We start from the raw sequence: 17820 nt of genomic DNA, 5'->3' as shown, positions 1-17820 counted from the left end.
TCTGATACACACTGTATTGACAGTGCTTTTATCTGCCAGACTTTCCGTCTTGTCATTGTTGTTGAGTTGAAGTATATTGTGTTTCACAAACCTTTCCATACAGTCACCCCAAGGATACAGATTTAAACATCCAATTAACCTGCTTAGAGATCAGCCCCCATGACTACAGTAGAAAAAAATCCATGCCTAACAGTCCAAAATGTTCTTATAAAGCATGCCGTATTTATATATACATTGTGAAATGAGAACAGGCTGCACAGCCTCCAATTCTGACTAGTCTCATTAGCATGATTTACATGAACTACTAATCTATCCACAGCCCTTGTTGGAGCCATTCATGTTGTTCTTGTTGAATTATTGAAATGTTGGCACAAATTGGTGTTCTTTAAAATTCGATTCTTTTAAACATCAGAATAATGAATGTACAAAATGTCTTTCAACGGAGAGGTTTGACTCATTTGGATCCAACTGGTTAGAATAGGGAACACTTATTGATTAACTACGACTTTGGTAACGCTTTATTTTGATGGTCCCTTTTTAACATTCTATTGATACTAAGTAATGTTGCAACTACATGTCAACAAACTCTCATTAGAGTATTAGTAGAATGTTTGCTTCATATCTGCTAACTCTTTATTGTGATGGTCTCCCAACAGACACTCTACACTCTACTGTAAGTCACTTTGCAAATACATGTCAACACTCTAATGAGAGTTAGTAGAAATGTAGGTCCAATGTTACTTATTGTCAACAGAATGTGTTAAAGGGACCATCAAAATAAAGTGAAACCACAACTTTTCCTTCATAAAAAATTCCCAATTTGCTGCTTATTAATAGTTAGTAAGGTAGCTGTTAAATTTAGGTATTGGGTAGGATTAGGAATGTAGAATAAGGCATTAATATGTGCTCAATTACTACTAATAAATGGCTAATATTCTAGTTATATGCATGCTAATAAGCAACTAGTTAAGAGACCTTAAAATGAAGTGTTACCACATAACGTTTTGTCTCTTGACCCGTTATATCTTTAACCACATTATGGACTTTGTAAACATTTTGGAATAAAATTAACCCATGTGGAAAGATTTGTTGACCTGTGTAGAAGAATAAATCACTCACTTGCATTGTGATGAATTCGTAGTTGAGGATAAGTCATTAAAACCCTTTTTTTATTTTTTTGGAGGTCAGACTTGAAGAGATAGTTTACCTAAAAATGAAAATTGCAGTCTTTGGAGTATTTACTCACCCTGATGTTATTCTAATGCATAATGCCTTTTTTCTGGATCACAAAAGGAGATATTTAAAAATAATGTCTTGTGTTCAAACATATAACGGCAGTGAACAGAGACCAACTTTCTTTAAAAAAAAAAGAATGCAACAGTATCATCAACAAACTCCCATGTGAATTGTGCTGTATATTTCAAGTGTTCTGAAGACACAATGAAAAACAAACTGAAATGTATTATTTAGCGAAATCTTGACTTTGCCGTTTGTGAGAGTAGCGGTTCACTCTGGCTTGGCCAAAAAGGACATAAGTGCACACATGTTCAGGATTTTCGCTAAATAATAAATTAAATATCAGTTTGTTTTGGATGAACCATCCCTTTAAGTCTTCTCTCTTTGTGAAAGATTATATGGTGTTTACGCAAATCACAGAGCTGGCTAGGTGCTGGCTAGGTATTATGCAAAATGTCCAAAAAGGACATTAGAAACCCATCAGTACCATCACTCTGGCTTCCCACTGACTCAACTGGTCGAAAACAATCAGATTCTTATTGACCCCACACCAGCTCAACATCACTGTTTGGCCTGACGAGACTGCCGAGAGCATAATAGCTAAACCAGAGACTAATTAAGCTTCATCTAAAGCCTAACCTTCCAGAATGCTTCAGGGGAAAAAATAAAAAATAAAAAGAAGAAGAAAAGAAAACAATTGAGGAAAAGCAAAAGCATTTGTATCAGGAAAAAAAGGTCCTATTTTTCAGCTGATGTTTTATGTGAAAAATCGCACAAAACAACAATAATTGCAGATTAGAAACTGGACTCAATCAAACCATCTTTGTCTGTGAATGTGTGTGCAGAATAAACAACTTGAAAGGAAATAGCTTGAATCAATTCCTTGTTTCAATGGGAACTCAATTTGAAATGAAGAAAACATTTTGCTTGTTATTTGTGTCTTTAGAGCACAGAGCGGAGTTTAATAACAGTTCACTGTTCTCTCTTGCCAGCTAAAAATATAATATTGATATGCAGTATTTTGTTGCCAACATTGGTAATATCTAGGGATGTGCATCTCCATAACTGAGGCCGATGCGATACGCATCTCGATGCATAGCCAACGATGCGATACATTAAAGATACATATAGGCAGCTACCGATGCGATGCGATACGATTCACTGCTATTACGATGCGGTGCGATACGATTTCGATTCAACACGATGTGATTCAGTGTAATACGATGCAATGGAGAAAAATAATATGCTGTGCAATTCAATATGTAGATATTTCATTTTTATTTATTTTGTTCCGACAGAAATCTTATCTTAAAGTATCGTAAGTGCCATCTGACTTTTTACATGGCTCTTTCACAAACAAAAGATTCTTTTTTTTTACAAAACCAAAAGATTAAATAAAAACAGACATTCTTTTCCTGTCTTGTCTCTAGTTACTTTTAACAGCTCAAACATTTAACAGGTGAAACAATTTAAGAATGCTGCTCAGGGATAAAATGTTCTGTAACTTCAAGTGTGTTGTTAAATTAGTTGTACTGCCTGTATATTTTATAGCGGCGCGACATATTTTACAAATTGCATGGGTTTTGTCAAGATTTCCATCTCGCTTATAAAACCCAAAGTATTTCCAAACACTGGATTTAAAATGACTTGGTGGAAGAAAGAGTTCCGAGTCTGCCATGTTAATCCGTTCTAGGTGGTACCTCTCAGGAGGACACCTCTTGGTCTACGTAGTGTTGTTGTGATACGTCATAATCACGTAGCAGCTGCAGTGGTGATGAGAGAATGCGCTTTCGCAACAGTTCAGAAAGGAGAAATCAATCTAAAAGTTACATAACAAAATATTGGTCGCTTTATAAATATTAAAAGAATAGCGCATCTAATAATTATATATGAATAAATCGGTTTTTACCGATGCAGATATGTTAGAAACGATGCATCGCGATACAAATGCCAACTGTATCCGATGCACGCTTATTTAAATCGATGCATCGCATCGTAAGCTTTTATGCCGATGCACCGATGCAAATCGGTGAATCTTACCATCCCTAGTAATATCACATTTTTTTTAGATGTTTAATGTCCAAAAGACAACAATTACACTTGTTTTGCACATTTATTTTGTCAGGAGTATTCAGGAATTGCTCATTTGTGACCCTGGACCACAAAACCAGTCTTAAGTCGCTGGGGTATATTTGCAGGCAATTTCCTCAATATTTAGACTTTTTTTGCACCCTCAGATTCCAGATTTTCAAATAGTTGTATCTGGGCCAAATATTGTCCTATCATAACAAACCATACATCAATCGAACGTTTATTTATTCAGCTTTCAGATGATGTATAAATCTCAATTTCGAAAAACTGACCCTTATGACTGGTTTTGTGGTCCAGGGTCACATTTAATAAAACATTGTGTGGAAAAGATACATGCATATACATTTAGGTTGAGGTAGTCAGTGCTGCTCTTAGAAGCTAAGTTCGGTTAATTTAAAATTAATTTCCATGTAATTCAGTTTAGTGAACTGAAGAACAGTTAGAATATGTGCATTAGATAATGGTAGTAAAGTATAGTAAGCAGTCAATAATAGTAGTTCTTTCACCCAAGCCATTTAGCTCATAACTCATGCTAAACGACTGATATTTTCTGCCAAAGCTAGTAAACTACAAGCAAATACTGACCAAAATAAATTTCTGAGCATCTTCGCTGACAATAAAGATAATAGTGATGGCACTAATGTACACTTAGCTCATAAAAATGATTATTCTGACATGACTTTAAGATTTGTGGTTAAATATAATGTTGATATGCAGTATTTTGTTGCCAACATTGGAAATATCACATTTATTTTAAGTCATCAGTTGGTTGTTTAGTTTCCAAAAGACAAAAATATTACAGTAGTTTTGCACAATTATTTTGTCAGGAGTATTCAGGAATTGCTCATTTAATGAAAAACTGTGTGGAAAAGATGCATGTGTAATAGATAGATAGATAGATAGATAGATAGATAGATAGATAGATAGATAGATAGATAGATAGATAGATAGATAGATAGATAGATAGATAGATAGATAGATAGATAGATAGATAGATAGATAGATAGATAGAGGGAGGGAGAGAGAGGAAAATATGTATTTTGTTGCTGCATTGCCCAATACTAATAATGTGTATTAGATTTTGTGTTAAGGCGGCAGAAAACATTTGTGCCTGAACATAAAGTTTAAAGTGATAATCATCTAGACATAGTAGACAAAATATCAGCAGAAAAATAGTTTAGTGGTGGTGGTTTCTGGGTAGGCAGGCATACAGTAACCACAGAAACACAAGAACACAAAACCTCCTGATGTAAAAGCTGCACTGCGTTTAGGACAGCACTGATGTGGGATCAGTAGGAAGGTTACAATAACATGCCGAAGACATTATAGAGAAACCATGGGAACTGTTTAATATTTTGGCTTAGCATATGCTGGGGTAATTTTGATATAAATCCAATATAATCCACTTTAGATAGATCAGCACTGAAGTGTGTGTATGTGTCCGTTTTCAAATATCTAAAACTAAACAATGTGGTTAAAGGACTAACTCACACAAAAATTCAATTTCAGTCATGATTTATTCTCCCTCATGTCAATCTGTAAATTGCTATTTTTAGAATCTGCATATTTGTCTTTTTTCACATTTAAGAGCAGTGATCAGATCAAAATACAAGGGGACATTATGCAAATATTATGAACATAATATTGTTCATGTTTTTGAACATAATTACATAATAGTGCCTGCAGTGTGTGTACACAACCACCCTTTTGTGGTAAAAATCCATCCACTCCACGAGCCCACCAGCTCGCCTTCGAGGAAAAATGTGAGTCTGTGAAGAGATGTAAAAACGATGGCTCACTCACAAAAGCACTTTCGTGCAAGGTGGAATCCAATTAACCTGAAAGATTGTCCACAGTGAAGAATATATACAAGTACACACAAAAATGACAGAAATCCAAAGAAACAGCAAAAGGGGAAAAATAAACCAGAAAATAGTCCAACAATAATATATTCAGGCAACAAACAGGTATCCAGAGTATACAAAGGGGTGTTGGGTTTGCTTGCATTTGTTGTTTTCCACATAAATCAGATACGGTCTTTCAAACTGAGGAATGTACTCCAATGTGATGTCACTCCATTGGAACAGGCTCAGCCCATGATTGAATGATCTATGCATATTGGCTCAGCTCATACCCTATGTTAGCTGTACACAGTCCGCCATGTAATCTCCTCACTAGACCATTTAAAATCAGAATTCAAGTAAGACATTTATTCTTAAAAAGCGACTGAAGTTATTCAGTCAAGAGCAGTGAGTGACTTTCTGTTTTTGTTGTTTGATTTTAAATTAGCAGCACAGACGGCAGTAGATCCTTTATACTGCTGTCACACATACCTAATATATGCTATTTCTTTCCAAGCTGTTTCTCGACTGTTTATATGAACTTTTGACATAGCGTTCTATGTATTTGACAGTTTAAGTGCAATAAAAGCACTTATTATTATATATATATATATATATATATATATATATATATTATTCTCCACTCTTAGTTATTTTAACGTACAAATCATAGTATAGATCCAGCAGCACAGTAAGGAACAAGGTCATCAGAGCTGGAGGTTGAACTGCTGTGAGCAAAGAGTCAGCTCTCTTAACTTAGAACTTGCAAAAAGAAACAGAAAATTGTCCTAAGGTTCGATTCCTTCTCCTTTCTTTCTCCCTCGCTCTCTTTTTACTTTCTCCTGATTACACACACACTAGCTGAACTGTATGGGGAAACTGCTGAGGTCTACTGGTAAGTATGTGAGCGTATTGTTACGGAGCGTCTGGTGCTTTGACATACCGCAGGAGAACAGCATATTTACTTTTAAATTGAGTTCAAAGGATCAAGACAGAACTGCCAGAGCTTTGTCCTGAGGCTGGAAATAATTGCTTTGATGGGTTCTAGGGAACGATGATATGTCCTCAAATTTATATGCGGGCATGTGTGTGGTGGCAAACACGCCGGTTAATGCAGGTTAATGTATATCTGAGGTACGTGTCAGTGTGCACTGCGTGTTTAGCAACAGGCTTGGCTAAATGATCATCATTGTTTTTTCTTTTTCATGGAAGCTTCCCAGGGAAACAGATTTCTTCAGAGACTCATTAGGAAAGGATGACCCATTGCATTTTTATTTTAATCCAAGGGAGTGCCACCGCAGTCATTTCTCATTTGCCACAGTGGGTGGAAACGTTTCACAGCTGAGACATTTGGAACATGTTTTACTACCCGAAGAACAGCTTTGGGTTTTAAGAGACTCACTTGCTGGAACAATAGCACTGGTCAGAGGAGGAATAATATTCATTAATCAGTACAATGTGACAACTATGTTTACGAGTCAGGGATTATAAATTCAAGCAGATAGATGGCACTTAATGAATTTAATAAAATCTTGTGTCTTTTAATATTAGTTTTCATTAAGAAATGTATTCATATTCATGAATATATATACATATATGTATATATATATATATATATATATATATATATATGTATATATATTCATGCAATTAATGTCATTGTTAACTCATTCTGATGCTGTTACAAATTTGTATGACTTTCTTTCTTGGTGGAAGAGCAATGGCGATGTTTATCAAATGTCAGAATGTTCATTCTGCTTTTTTTTCCATGAAATTATATTGCACTCTGTCCCACTTTCCACTTTCATTGTATGGACAAAAACAGCTTTGAGATGCTGCCTGTAACATGTACTTTTGTCTTCCATACAAGAAGGCAGTCATACAGATTTAGACAAAAAAAAAAGTGGTCTATTATAAATATTGAAAGCTTTTTCATTAATGACTAAACTACCTCTTTAAAGAAAAATAAATGACAAGTCACTGTGGTAATCACCATTATGCCACAAGTGCTGCTGATCTAAAATCAAACAAATGGACTATTAAAAAATAAATAAACAAATTAAAAAAATAATCACAATAATTTTAGCCTTTAATTTAAGCCTAGAAATGCTGCTGTTCTGGTTGCAGACGTCCAGTCAATCTAATTTACAGTCTATTGTCGCTGAGGAATTTTCATGCTATAAAAATTTGAATTGAACTGAGACTGTATTAATTTATCTCAGTAGCTAGGCAATCTTAATTATCTTACTTAGGAAGAACGATGAATAGTGTTAACAGGTATGCATGAACATGCCTTAGAGCAAGAGAAATGAGCTCTCCCTGGTATTGCTAATTATTGGATTAATAGTGGCTTAATTGTCAAATCAGTCAATAAATAAATAAATAAAACATTTTCCATGCTTAAAGCTATGTACATAATTATACACAAGCTTACTATATTCACTGTATATCTTGTTTTGTGAGTGAAACAATGACAATAAGCATTTGTAATGTGCCGCCTTATCACATGACCTAAGTCTGTCACATGATCTCATCACATGAGCTTGCATGTTTTATTCAGCAAGCAGGGTTCAGATTGTATACTGGAACTAAGAAGGCTGTTCTGCATTTTTTTATCTACTTAGATGTAAAGATGTTGAAACATTTGCCAGCCTCGTCAAATAACGAGTCAAGATAGATTGAACAGATTTTGGAAATTATTTTATTATTATTTTTTTTTTACATTTCTGTAGGTATTGAAGTGTAGCATGCCAAAGCAGTTTCATTCATTGTGTGACAGATCACAATCTAATATCCCTTATGTGAATCCATGTGTAATATCTGCCCTGCCTTTGCAATTTATCTGGTTGATGTATTCTTCCCAATCTATAAAACAGATTGCGAAATAATCAAAATTGTAATTGACCTCCACTAATGGTTTACAGCACTTGCATTTGAAATGACTGGGAATGTTAATAATTTAATCAATTAGCTTATCGGCCATCGATGAATCAATTTCAGCACAAATGCGATCAGTAATTATCCTGGCAGTGGTCCAGAATACTGTCAGTATGGTTGTCTGAAGATAGAGCATGCGCTGGAGCTCACACTATGTAACTGTATATCCCTACATGTACATGTACGTTTTGCTTGTAAAAATATAGCAGGTTAGAAATGCAAACATAACAGTATTCATATGCAAACATTATATAGAACTGTATGTGTTTGTGTGTGTGTGTGTGTGTGTGTGTGTTCGAACTTATGATTAGTTTTTTTATTTTCAAAGATGTTGTTTTTTATGTCTATCAAACTCATTTAGAAATGTTTAACTTTTTTCGATATTGTTGTATATGCACCTAAGCCTGTACGTTGTAGCAGACACACAACTACACACTCACACATACAATCAGAGGCTCTAAATTACAGGGTTTACATCTGCACATAATTCCTTGACTCAATGATTTCTCGCCCCAAATCCCAAAGGATGGCCAAGTTACCCACAATGCACAAGGCATAGTATGCAACTGGTAAGTACCCTTCTATGGTTTTCAGTTTAGCGTTTTAATGGCCATCGTTACTCAACCATCAATTGTGAAAATAATCCTTGCTAACCCATAAGAACAAGGACTACATGACCTAAAATAGTCACATTCCACAGTCCCATTTATTTTTATCTGGTCTGATTTACAAGCATAATGCAGTGAATATTGCTTTATAAGATATTTTCTTGCACATGACATAGCTCTGGTTTTTCTCCAAGGAAACACTTAATTAGAAAAAAAGACGAGGCCCTTGAACAATTCCTCTGACTGTCGCACAAACACACACACTTGTCAACACTTTGGCATCAGATAATTTGACTCAAAAGCTTCTCAATTAATATCACTGTTCACTTCTTCAATCGTTTGTTCATTTCACTTGTCACCTTTTCTGCATCCTAGAGAATTTTTATGATTGTGAATCTCTGGCTTTCTCTTGTAAATGGCTCACCCAGTCAAGGGATAAAAGTTAATGACCAAAACATCTTATTTCCAGAGCCCTTAGTAAGGGTGGCATGCTTTTAAGAGGCACCTCGGTGAGGGAACGAGAGAGTCACACATGCAGGGATTATGAAATGGAGGGATAATGAGCCCCACCATTACTGTAAAACTGAGAATGGTTACACCTCGTAAAAACAGAAAGAGCGCGCGAATGAGTGGGGACTTGATGAAAAAAGAGAATGGAAGTGTGGGAGGGCAGAGGGCAGCCGGGGGAGATTAGTGCCCATTATTTACTCGTCACATCGTCTTGATGGTGAAATCTGGTTTCTGAGTTTCATCACTGATGGGAGTTTTGATGACTGTAGCAGCCAGGATCTATTTGAAGGAGATATTAGCCTTTTTTAATACTAAATTTGCCACAGTTTTGCTGTGTGAAACAAATTCATGTATTGTACATGTGCAGTGTTAATTTTTATTGGATGGCCGTCTACATGTGTGGCATTCAGTTAATAATTGCTTGTGATATGAAACTAATATGTCATTAAAATCTAATTTTGTTTGTAGTAATCATAATTACTTTGAGTTCATGCTGAAGAACGAGCATAAATTCCCTCTTTCATCAGCCACGACAGGCTTCAGTTTTCTTTTCATTAATGCAGATGCTTGCTTGAGTTTTTGCTGTATCATTTCAATTTTGTATGTCAGCGAGTTAGAATGTGGCGCGATTGATGATAAAACGCAGAGTTAGTCAATCATGACCAAAGTCTGTGTGAAGATGTATATCATACTGTCTGGCAAAAAAGATTGTTGATGTCTACCTTGGCTTTTACCCAAGATCTTGCTGGGGTCATATAACACAATCTGACAAGTAACAATCATAAAAGAGAGAGAAAAAAAATAAAATTGCACAGTAAGCACCCTGATAAAATAATAGGCTAAATTTGTTCCATGGATGTTTGATACAGTGGCCGGATGGACAAACATATAGATAGATGTATGAATAGACAGATAGATAGATAACTTTTGAAGGGGGTTATTTTAATAATTTCAGCTTTTATATTATTTTTTTGTTTTGTGGACTAAATGTAAACATCTTTTATGTAAAATATCTTGCTCAGGACAGTACTAAATAAAAAAATAACATGCATTTTGTATGATCTCTCTTATTTTGTTAAAATTACTCACATTTTCACAGATTCTGCAAGGGGTTCACAAACTTTCAAGCAGCACTGTTGTTGACCTAGATGCAAACTGCTCACCTTACGGGGAAAACTCACCTTTTTGAGATCAGAATGTAGTCCCCTTATAGTCAACCGTTTTTTTTGCCTGTGTGTTTTTGTGTGCATGCTTTGGTTTCGAATTACAGTACCACACATTTATTGTGCTATTGCAGTGTTGAGTATTGTAGCCAATTACAGGCGTCTCTGTTGAAAGCAATTGCCAGTCAGAGGTGTTTTCTGTAGGTTAGTCAGAATCTGCTCTGAGCTCATTTTTGTTTTCGCAAGTACAGTTCTACCCGTTCGCAGATCTACCTATTTGAACGGGAGAGAGAGAAAAGCATACACACGGTGTAAATAAGAGATTGATTGTGTAGTTAGTCATTGATTATATTGAGTTTTCACGTGGTAAAGCTCAGTCAGTTGCGCTATAAGAGGAGCCCTTTGCTCGGTTTCTCTACATAATCCATTGACAATTTGAAGAAAAGGTTTGTTTGTCTAATAGGACCGAACATCCACGTATACTGTTTCAGGAGGGACAAATGCGAATGTAAAAAATTATTGGCGTGAATCCACTAAATTGTTCGGCCAGTCATTGCTATGATTGACAGTCATAACTGTAACAACTGACAGAACAAAGTATCTGACAATCTGATATCAAAAATAGACCTGTGGATTAAGTGATGCAGAGTAACATAATAGTAACAAGTTTGTGTTGGCTGAATATATTAAGGATAGTTAAAGATAACTTAAAACATTATTTTTGATGTGTCCTTTTTAAGGCAGTGTTTAAAAAATAAATAAGATTTTAAATTAAATCTAAAAATATTTCAAAATATTTAATGCATTATTATTTAATTGTACTTGCTATACTAAAGGGGAGGTTGCGTGTCTTTGTCACCTTTTTCACCCATGATGTGTTTGGATGGATGGATGGATGACTGCAGAAGATAGTGTTTCTCTGCTGTAGGGGAACTGATGCTCTTCTGTGTGATGTGTGTGCTGTTGTGCTGGTGGCTAAAGGAGCAGTGAGGGTGTGGAAAGGATGTGGGTAATTGTTCATTACTGGACTCCAGCTCTGCCACTGGCCTTCACAAACAGTTTTTTTCAGGTGTTTGGAGTCTGCTGAGATGTAGCCCAGAAAAAAATACACCGGCTACTACAAACAGCCATATCGCTAACAACCTGCACATGCTGAAAGGTCTGACCTGCAGGTCTCACCATAAACGACATCCTTCACTTCCTCCTCCTTCAAGCAAAAATATCATTAGTGGTGTTTGCAAAGGCCAGCATCACTGTCCCTATTGCTTAATTGGGGTTATTTTAAGCTAATATAGGAGAAGTGTGCTGTAACTTTAATAGGCATTTACACAATTTCGCATGATGAATCATAGAACGAAAAGTCTAATAGACTCATATAGAGTCAACATCTGTCCAAGTTACCAATGAATCTTGGGATTCAAAACACCTTCCTAACTGCATAGCAATCACCTTATACTGGTTTGCTTTAGAATGTACAATACATAGTCTTTATTACTGTAGCGTCATCAACAAACATCTGGGCTCACTTCGGACAGTACACATCTGTTAGCAACAGGTAATTTGGTTCTGACATTTAGATGTGTCATCCCTCAAAGGCTGACATTAATCCAAATCTGTTCATTATGAAGAGAATGACGCAATTCCATCTCAGCATGATCACCAGCAGCAAAGCTCTTATGAGAAATCAGCATACGAGTAGCTGTAAAGTTGCAAACGAAGACAAATGTTGTTTGTTTACTTTTGTCTTTTACTCGAGCCAGCTGTTGTTTGCTGTCAGTTGTGTTGCTTGCCCAAACTAAATACTAGTTAATTGTGATCTGAATGCAGTGCTACAACTGCACAACACATGGCTCTCAGCTGGCAACTCTGCAGTCAAACTTCACAAAGTTCATTTTGATATTATTTTGGATCATAATTAATCATTTGAGAGTATGTGACATCTGTAAAGTTCAAGCTCTGATAATTATCTATGTAATAAAAAAGTGCAAGGATGCTTTAAATTGATAAAAATGACAGTAAAGACATAATATTACTAGAATGATTTCAAATAAATGCTTTTCTTTTGAAGTTTCTGTTCATTAAAAACCCTATAAAATATAACAATTTCCACATCATATCATCATATTAGAATGATTTCTGAAGGATCATGTGACACTGAAGACTGGAGTAATAATGGCTGCTGAGAATTCAGCTATAACTACAATACGCAATTTTGATTATTATATAAAGAAAATTGTCTGCTTAAAATATGAATGGAAACACAAAAACTGTCATTTTGGCAGGCTCAAAATTAAGTGTTTGGTTTAACGTTTCATACGTTGGTTTTTGGACACCAGTAAAATACAAAATAGAGAAATAAATACAATATAATTTGCCCAAAATTGAGAAATGGGGTTTCTCAGGAATGCAACAGTGCGCTGGCACAGGCTTGCGGTTTACTTTGCAAGCTCTGCTCTATTCTCTGTCCTGTTATCACTGCAATCAACAGCTCTAACTCAGCCAAAGCCAGACAGAGCCCCTCCAATAACCCTGCTCTTCATTTTCATTTAGAAATATGATAATGCTCTAATAGTGCCATCTGTTTCATATTGCAGAGCTTCTGGTACAAACAGTTTAAGTTCTGATGAACAGTACAAGAGAGGAAAAACAGACTGTAGCTTTTAACTAGATGTTCAAAGTTGCATTTCGCTTTGTATTATTCAGTGTTTTGAACTAATACAGGGCTGGACTGGGACCAAAAATTGGCCCTGGTATTTTTTGTTCCAAGTGGCACCAACACTTCTATATAGTGTATATTATTTATTATATATTATATATGTGACGTGATATGACGTGACGTGATGCGATCATTACTCCAGTCACATGATCCCTCAGAAATCATTCAAGTATTCTGATTTGCTGCTCAAAAAAACGTTTATTATTAATTATTATTAATGTTGAAGACAGCTGAGTAGATTTTTTTCAGGTGGCTTTGATGAATAGAAAGTTCAAAAGAACAGCATTTATCTGAAATAGAAATCTTTTGTAACATTATAAATGTATTTATCCTCATTTTTGATCAATTTAAAGCATCCTTGCTAAACAAAAGTATTAATTTCTATAACCCCCCCCCCACACACACACACACAAAAAAAAACATTATACTAACTCCAAGCTTTTGAATGGTATAGTGTATAATGTTACAAAAGCTTTTTATTTCAGATAAACACTGATCTTTGGATCTTTCTAGTCAAAGAATCCAGAAAAAAAATACTCAACTGTTTTAAATATTGATAATAATAATAACATGTAAATATGTTAAAATGTTTCTTGAACAGGAAATCAGCATATTAGAATGATTTCTGAAGGATATGTGACTGGAGTAATGATGCTGAAAATTCATCTTTGATCACAGGAATAAATTACTTTTTCAAATATATTCAAATAGAAAGCAGTTATTTTAAATAGTAAAAATATTTCACAATATACTGCTTTTGCTGTATTTAGAATCAAATAAATGCAGGATTGGCGAGCAGAAGAGAATTCTTTAAAAAAAACATTAAAATCCTATGCTGCTGTTCAAAAACTCTTGACTGGTGGTGTAGATATGTAGCCTATCATTACATCTAGTTGTTTTGGATAAGAATAAAACGTCAGGTCTGACAATATTGTGTCTTTTTTATTTAAATCTAGATTAATTCGCATTGGCCCATGGAAACCTCTATGAAGACACGAAAAAAATTGCGGGGGGACGAATTTACGTTTTATTAAAAAGTGTTTACATATTCTACACTCGTGGCATGCGCACACATTAGGATAGGTTAGATGCCTGCTTCCGTTCCGAATCCCTATCAAGGACTTTACCGATTCAATTGCTCTCCTCCTCCTGCCTGGCTCTTTGGCCCGCATCACTCACCGCAGAGCAAGCCTGTTCTTGATAAAGCTGCTGTGAAAACATGGGAAAAGCCGAAAGGAAGAAGTTGGGGTGAAGCGATTTTTTGATTGGGTGGTTTACGCTGTCAATACAGGAGACAAACCAACTGGCTGCTCGCTGTCCCTGCGTGATGGCAAAAAAAGCATTCTGTCGGCCCGATTTACAATCCAGCCCTGAACTTATATGAACTTATATTACTTTTAATATGTAAATAAAACATAGGTACTGTTTTTGCTGGAAGGCTATAAATTGTGATGGATTGTTAATGCACTCATTTAATGTTAAATAAAAGTGTGCTTTCCATCTGCATGTGTGTTTTCTTCTGTTTTTCTTTTTATAATTTTTTTGTCTGTCATGAGAATAAACCTCCACTGAAAACACATTTACACACATTTCCTTTGAAACACAATTGTGCAATTATCTTTGTGTTTAATTGCGTTGACCAATATTTTTTGTCAGGATATAAACCTGTTTTATGGGCAGAGAAAAATACCAGGACCACACATGTATTTATAGGAAAAAAAAAAGAAGGCTTGAGTTCATCTGAGGTTGGTAAAGTGCAGTGAGAATGCATGCGCAAACCTTTTCTTTTCACTTTGGAATTCTCTGCTGCCACTTGGGGTTGAAAAAAAAGTTTATATATTTTGGAAGTAATAACATTCCTAACCCCTGTTGTGACTATGATGCTAGTGACAGTGTACCATTCTGGACCTGGACCTTCATGCTGGATAGCCAAACACAAATAAACAGAACCTTCCTCTAGAACACACAAGAAGAGAGTTTAAAATAAACCTTTTTTTTTTTTTGTGTGTGTCTTAAATTTTATTTATTGTTCCTTTGTTTGCATACAATTGTGTTTCAGGGGGTTCAAATGAAAAATGTGTAACAAGTTTATCCAGGAGGTCTGTGATAAAAAGACATTGAATACATTATATAAAGAATTAAACACACACACACACACACATACAGATTGCAAGTTCATTTTATATATAATATTAATAAATAGTTACATTACCACTTCCATCTTACTTCAAGTTTGGTTTGGTTTATTTATTTATATAGCACTACTAAAAGAACCCCAGAGGTTACCCACAGTGCTTTACCTAAAAGCAAACAACCAAAACACCATCGCACACATATAGACAATCTAACAACCACATATAACCTACTATGTAATTTAACTCGCATAAGCTGCTACCACAAAGTGAGCTTTCAGAACATTGACAGAGATTTAGCAGACCTGATATGTAGCGGCAACTCATTCCACAATCTCGGCCCCATTACTGAAAAATCTCTATCGCCTTTTTGATGACGAATTGTCCTAGGCACTACCAAACTGCTAGCGGGAGATGCTGGTATAGTCACATTTTTAAAATTTCAGTACCAGTGTGGTTACTATTGACAACACTAGTTCTTGTACTGGGTTCATATTATTTTGTCAAACATTTTCTATACAAATTGAAATGCAACTTCATTTACCACTTTTCAGGTTGATGTTTAATTCATACTTGCATGTTTCAGTGACTTGATTAATGTTGGTCTGGCCTACTTTTTTTTTTTTTTTTTAGCAGAGTTCAGTCGCATATCTGGCAAAAACCTGCAAACCGAATTCTTTCAAGAACTGGACTGATTCACTCAACGGTTCATTGATATCTTCGAGGCCAAAGGGGGAGACATTGGATGTAAGCTTAAGAAGATTCTGCAACAGATTGAAAATGAGGTAAGCTACATAGACAATTTATTTATTTTTCTTCTGGTAAAACAACTATTGCTTTTGCAGTTGTTTTTATGCTCTGTGTTGTGTTGGTGCTATGAGTGCTATTAACTCTTACTTTTTACAATGTTACATAACATCGTTGAGAGCCGAACAGCCGTTCTTCACGGCCTTCCATTCCTCCTTGGAGAAGACCCGACCGATTTTTACAAGACATGTTTTGTAAGTAGCTTTTGTCTGTGATATTCTGGCTATTTAATGTGTTGCAAACACTTTTTAAACCAATTTTGCGACCTGATAGGAAACGTAATTAAGAAAGATAACAAAAAAATTGAGGATACAGAAAAAGTAAATTGACTAAATTAATAATAAATCAAATAATTTATAGAAGACTAGTTCACCCCAAAATGAAAATTCTGTCATTAATTACTCACCCTCATGTCATTCCAAACCCGTCAGACCTTCGTTCATCTTCAGAACACAAATTAAGATATTTTTGATGAAATCCCAGAGCTTAGACAGCAAGGGTCCTACCACGATCAAGGCACAGAAGCGGAGTAAGAACATCGTTATAATGGTTTATGTGACATCAGTGGTTCAACCGCAACGAGAGCCACGAGAACGATCCCTTTAAGAAATGAAAAGCTACACACTGCATCAGTTATGTAATAATCATAGCAATGATTCAAACACTTTGGTATTTGCTTATTTAAATCCAGACAGCAAGTTTTTTTTTTTGTTTTTTGGCCAGGCAATGTATATTTAATTTCTGTAGTGAAGACTATACAACGTTATTTTACAATTGATTATTCAATTTCTGTACCTGAATACTAACGTTACAACTACCCGAAAAACTTAAACCACTGTTTATTTCATTTAAGTCTTTGTTGTTTTTTATTTATTTGGTGCTACTGCTTGAGATTTGTTCATACGTTTTTATTTTATTGATGACCGGTCACTTGTCTTGAATGCACTCTGAGCTTTATTTTAGTTAAATTAGTAGATTTTTGTGAGATCAAAACAACAAAACTTTAATTACTTTTAATTTTCTTCTTATAGGCATAAACAGAGAGAAGTAGCTCCGGCTACAACATTCTTCCACAAGACACATGCAGTTCTGTTTATTAACCACTTGAGTGCCAAGTTACGGACTGCAGCTTTAATACAAATAATACATTTTATTTTATTGTGGCAGCACAAGTAAAAATTTCATATTGTGGGAAATTCAAAATATCATATTGCAGGAAAACAAAATATTGTAATTTCAGTATCATCCACTGCATCTGCTGCTGTATCCATTATGAAAAGTCCTTTACATCATAATACATTAATTTATTTGCATATTTTTAACATGAATATATGCTCTTAAGGTATGATGTGACTTATTTTCACTTTATTCTTGTTATATGCTGCTCATGTTTCTAGGACTGTGATGACGAAGGAGAGATGTCCGGCGTTTCAATCGACATATTGTCTGTAATCCCTGAGGACTCTGCAACCATACTCTCTGCATCTCGATGCCACATCCACTGCAATCATTTTGGAAGGTACAGTTGTAGTGGATGATCTGGGAAACCTTGCCAAAGCAATGTGCCTGGTTTTTGGGCTCATTTATGCTCTGAATTTAGAGTATCCTGCTGTACTGAAGAATACGTTTGATTTCATTCAAAGGGTGATTCTGTAACTCGGGCACAAGTCTCTCAAACCTAAGATACAATCTCTGAAAAATCGCCTGTTGCTGTAACGTATTATTGTGCCATGATGGACCATTTTTCAGTTTGTTCATAATTGACCATTGCAGAGTTAC

The sequence above is a fragment of the Barbus barbus genome, assembly GCF_936440315.1.
Source record: "Barbus barbus genome assembly, chromosome: 11".
Classification (NCBI taxonomy): domain Eukaryota; kingdom Metazoa; phylum Chordata; class Actinopteri; order Cypriniformes; family Cyprinidae; genus Barbus; species Barbus barbus.
This window is presented reverse-complemented; position numbering follows the sequence as displayed.